Below are 6000 nucleotides of genomic sequence, written 5' to 3' on the forward strand. Positions count from 1 at the left end.
TGGTTCAGTCTCCCAAATAGCTAGGATTAAAGGCATCTGCCACGACACCTAGCTAAATTTTACAAAAAATTTTGTAGAGACAGGATCTTACTATATTGCCCAGGCTGGTCTTGACCTTGACCTCTTGCCTTGGCCTCCCAAAACACTGGGATTGCATGCATGAACCACCAGGACAGACCAAAAATATTATACTTTAAACTTTTTCAAACTTTCAAAAATGCAAAAAACTTCCTTAGCTCATGAACTGTGTGAAAACAGGCGGCAGGCCAGATTCGGCCTGGGACCACAGTACACTGACCTCTGCTTTAATTCATCATTCTATAGTAGATTGAACTGTTTGCAAGAAGTGGACTGTGTTGAATAAAGAACATGACATTCTCTTCCATCTCTACATGTGCCAAGTTGTTTACAGGAGTTCTCTGAAAAAAAACAAAAGAAATAGAGTTTCATGTGCATTTAAGAAAATATCCTGATTATTTGTCCTGAGAGATTAGATACTAAGACCACGTTTTTAATGTTTATTTTAATTTCTTGAATTTATATTTAGAGAAGATACCAGGCATCTGTTGAATTGTTCTGTATTTAATATTACAGTATGGATCAATGGAATATATAAAATACATTTAGTATGATTTATAGAGATAATTATTTTCCAATTATGGTTTAATTGGAGCTTTAGGAGATGATTGCAATTTCTTTTTATTTAATATTTCCACATGTCCATACCACTAGGACAAAATTTAAGTATCTACATAAATCATTACATTCGAGTTTGAACCACAGATGCTGTGCTTAGCTTGGGAAAAACTGTTATTAATACCCAGGTAAAGACTTTGACCCTGTTCTTACAGAAATCTAACAGGATGTGTTAATGTTAATGTTTGAGTTTTACTTTGACTTCCTTTGGCCTTGACTATGTAACATGCTTTCTTACTGGGATGGTGTAGCTTTGCAAAACTTAGAATAAGGGTAGCCTAATCCTGGAAGAACAGAAACTTTATGGCAATTATAACTCTAAAATCCAGAATATATCATGTCGCTTCATCAGTTCTAAGATACCATAGACTGAAAGTTGTATCTTTATTTTACATGCCACTAAGGAAAGAGGGGTAAAACCACCACACACACACACACACACACACACACACACACACACACACACATCTAAAACAAGCTAGCCTCTGACAATGCTAGTCCATCAATTTTGAGTCACATGCTAATTTCATATCTGGTTCTTAGAATCAAGGAAATACAGTCTTTACACATTAAGTGCACATTTAGGCCAAAATTATCTAATTTTGTGCTTATGTGAGATTATGATTATGATAATACTGCTTAAAATACTGATTACAGCATCCAAAATGTATTATTTTCATTGCTTCATTACCTTCTAGATGGACTAATATAAATTTTTATGACAAAATGGAGTCTCAGATACGTAGAATACTTTATTCGATGTTACACAGATGTTACATTCGTCAGGGAATTTTAGCTGTTAAAATAAGTGGATCTGAGCACATGTATTTATCACTCCTGCAAAGACCAAAACAGACATCATTGATGGGAGGTGGTTGTTCCCCAAGCAGCTATTAGAAACTCTGAACTCTTACATCCTATGGGTCTACCAACTTCTATGAATAGTTTCCTGGTTCTCCGTGCTTGTGCTCTCAAGTCTGTGCAAGTGGAAGGAATACAAGGACGTTCACGTTGCAGGTTTTTATGGTGTTGCTCAACAGTTCTGCTCACATTCCTTCCTCCAGAAATCAGTCATGTGAGGTCCAACTGCAAGGAAGTTGAGAAATGAGTAAACCTTGGACCAGGAAGAATAAATAAATTCATATTTAAGAGAGAATCCTCCAGGTTTCTGGTCTTCTCCTTCTAACTGAATGCTTCCTAACCCTTTTAATATCTACATTCCAAATTCTACCCCAAAGATAAAAAGAGGGCCAAGATCAATGATTTAAGTGATCCTAATTGTTTCCTGACTTTCCAGTTTTGTTTCTACTTTAGTGGCTTATTTTTTTTTTTGAGATGAAGTCTCACTCTGTTGCCGAAGCTGGTGTGCAGTGACACCATCTCAGCTCACTGCAACCTCCACTCTCAGGTTTCAGCAATTCTCCTGCCTCAGCCTCCCAAGTACGGATTACAAGTGTGCACTGCCACACCTGGCCAATTTCGGTATTTTTAGTAGAGATGTGGTTTCATCATGTTGGTCAGGCTGGTCTCATACTTCTGACCTCAGATGATGGCAGCTTTTTAATTTCAGAGTTCCAAGATGGGCAATTATGGATTTCATTTCCTGCAAGTTTATGATAGCCCTTGTTCAATTATGCAGAGCAGTATTTCGTCCCACACTGGGAGTATTATCTTTGTGTTAGTCTCCTAGTCTATGGTATCAGCTAGTGGAACTTGTAGTATTTTAGCACTTTGGAATATTAGTGTAATGGTTCTGATGGCAGCTTATATTTGCATGGGGCCAGGAGATGCTTTCTGAAGATCTGTACACATGTTCATGCATTTCATCCAAACTACAGGTTTAAAAAATCCATGACAGTGCTAGAGATAGCCAAGCTATAAGTATCCAGCTAGAAGAAAATTAGCTCATTTTAATTATATACTGGTAGAATAGATGAGATTGCCAAAGATGCAAAAGTGTTTTGCCTTCCCTTTTCTCTGTGGTACTTTTTGATTACACTGTATGTTTCTGACCCTCATCATGAATAAGAGCCCAACATTGCCACTGGAAAAGAGTCTGCCAGGCACATGAGCAGAAGTAGTTCTCTTTGCTCTACTTCCTTATTTAAATATCCAAGTGATAGGCTTGAAGCTTCAGTCATCAAACAGCTTGAGCTTGTGCTATCTCATTTAGCCTGTGGCTATGAATTTTTTAAAATAATAAATAACTTATCCAGATGTCTTTGCAGGGCTCTGCAAAGCAGAAATAGTGTAACTTATGGGACCATAGGGACAATTTTAGTAATATAAAGAAGAGAGATCAAAAAGGCTAATGCTGATTTTTTCTTTTTTTTTGCCTTTTATTTATTTTATTTATATTATTTTTTATTACACTATAAGTTCTGGGGTACATGTGTACAACATCCAGGTTTGTTACATATGTATACACATTGCCATAGTGGCTTGCTTCACTCATCAAAGCATAATCTACATTAGGTATTTCTCCTAATGCTATCTCTCCCCTAGATCCCCATGCCCAAACAGGCCCCAGTGTGTGATGTTCCCTTCCCTGTGTTCAAGAGTTCTCATTGTTCAACTCCCTAGAAGAAAACCCTAGAAGAAAAGCTAGGCAATATCATTCAGAACATATGCATGGCCAAAGATTTAATGACTAAAACACCAAAAGCAATGGCAACAAAAGCCAAAATTGACAAATGGGATCTAATTTAACCAAAGAGCTTCCACACAGCAAAAGAAACTACCATCAGAGTGAACAGACAACCTATAGAATGACAGAAAATCTTTGCAATCTATCCATCTACAAAGGGCTAGTATACAGAATCTACAAATAATGTAAACAAATTTACAAGAAAAAAACCCATCAAAAAGTGGATGAAGTAGTATATGAACAGACTTTTCTCAAAAGAAGACATTTATGCAACCAACAAACATATGAATAAAAGCTCATCATCACTGGTCATTAGAGACATGCAAATCAAAACCACAATGAGATACTATCTCATGCCACTTAGAATGGCGATCATTAAAAAGTCAGGAAACAACAGGTGCTGGACAGGATGTGGAGAAATAGGAATGCTTTTACACCATTGGTGGGAGTGTAAATTACACCATTGGAAGAGAGTGTGGTGATTCCTCAGGGATCTAGAACTAGAAATACTGTTTGATCCAGCGATCCCATTACTGGGACTAAACCCAAAGGATTATAAATCATTCTACTATGAAGACACATGCGCACGTATGTTTATTGCGGCACTGTTCACAAAAGCAAAGGCTTGGAACCAACCCAAATGTCCATCAGTGATAGAATGGATAAAGCAAATATGGCACATATGGCACATATACACCATGGAATACTATGCAGCCGTAAAAAGGATGAACTCGTGTCTTTTGCAGGGAAATGGGTGAAGCTGGAAACCACCATTCTCAGCAAACTAACACAAGAACTGAAAACCAAACACCGCATGTTCTCACTCAATGTTGATTTTTATATGTAAAAACCCCTAAAAATTCTGCGTTAAAAAAAAAAAACTGTTATAATTAACAAACGAAGTTGCAGGACACAAAATCAACACACAAAAATCAATTTCCTATCTGTACATTAACAATGATCTATCAAAACAGGAATTTAAGAAAGCAACCTCATTTCCAATAGCATCAAGAATAAAATATTTAGAAATACACTTAATGAAGGAGGTGAAAGATTTATACACTGAAAATATAACACATTGCTGAAGAAAATAAAAGAAGATGGAAATGAATAGGACAATATCTTGTGTTCATGGATTGAAAGACAACATGGTTAATATGTCCATATTACGTGATAATATTACAGATTAAATGAAATCCCTACCAAAATGCTGAGGCTTTTTTTGTGGAAATATTTAAAATGCCTACAGTTTACATGGAATCAGAAGGGATGCCAAATAGCCAAAGATTCTTGAAAAAGAATAAATTTGAAGGCCTCACACTTCCTTATTTCCAAGTTTGTTACAAAGCTACCATAATCAAAACAGTGTGGTATAGGCATAAAGACAGGCATGTTGACCAGTGGGACAGAATACTAGAAATGCACAAGAAATAAATCCTCATGTACATATTCAAATGATCTTTCCCGAGGATGCCAGCACTACTCAATGGAAAAGGATAGCCTCTTCAACAAATGGTGTTTGTAAAACTGGCCACATTCAAAAGCATAAAGTTGAACTTTTACTTTATACTATATACAAAAATTAATTCAAAATAGATTTAAAGCCTAAACAATATCTAAAATTATAAAAGTCCTAGAGGAAAACATAAAGCAAAAGCTTTATAACATTGGTCTTGACAATGATTTCTTGGACATGATACCAAAGCACAGTCAACAAAACCACAAATTGGCAGGTGATAATACATCTAACTTAAAAAACATCTGCACATCAAAGGAAAAAATTAACAGAATGAAAAGACAACCTACAGGAAGGGAAAAAAAATTACAAATCATGTATCTGCTAGAGGGTTAATATATAGAATATATAAAGAATTCCAACAACCCAATAACAACAATAAAATAAAACAAAATAACTGATTAATAAATGGGAATCCTTCCTTCCTTCTTTCCTTCCTTCCTTCCTTCCTTCCTTCCTTCCTTCCTTCCTTCCTTCCTTCCTTCCTTTCTTCTTTTCCCTGTGTGACCACACTGCAATCTACACGGCTCATTGCTGCCCCGCACCGCAAACTGCCTGGGACTGCCGCCGCACGCCACCACCGCTGCCTGCTTTTTCTCCTTTGGCTGCAGGCGCGGTTTCACCATCTTGGCCACGCTGCTCTCCAGCTCCTGACCTCGAGTGCTCTGCCTGCCTCGGCCTCCCAAGGTGCTGGGACTGCAGACGGATGCTCACTCGCTGCCCGTGTTGCCTGGGCCGGAGTGCGGTGGCCTGGTCTTGGCTCGCGGCAGCCTCCGCCTCCCAGCCGCCTGCCTTGGCCTACCAGGGTGCTGGGATTGCAGCCCCTGCCCGGCCACCGCCCCGTCTGGGAGGTGGGGAGAGTCTCTGCTCGTCCGCCCCTCTGCCCAGCCTCCCCATCAGGGAAGTGAGGAGCGCCTCTGCCTGGCCACCGATCGTCTGGGAGGTGAGGAGAGCCTCTGCCCGGCCATCCATCGTCTGGGAAGTGAGGAGCACCTCTGCCCGGCCACCCATCGTCTGGGAAGTGAAGAGCGCCTCTGCCTGGCCGCCCCGTCTGGGAAGAAGTGAGGAGCACCTCTGCCCGGCAGCCCCGTCTGGGAAGTGAGGAGCACCTCTGCCCAGCTGCCCGGTCCGGAAAGAGGTG

Source organism: Hylobates moloch, unplaced genomic scaffold (assembly GCF_009828535.3).
Source record: "Hylobates moloch isolate HMO894 unplaced genomic scaffold, HMol_V3 SCAFFOLD_25, whole genome shotgun sequence".
Classification (NCBI taxonomy): Eukaryota; Metazoa; Chordata; class Mammalia; order Primates; family Hylobatidae; genus Hylobates; species Hylobates moloch.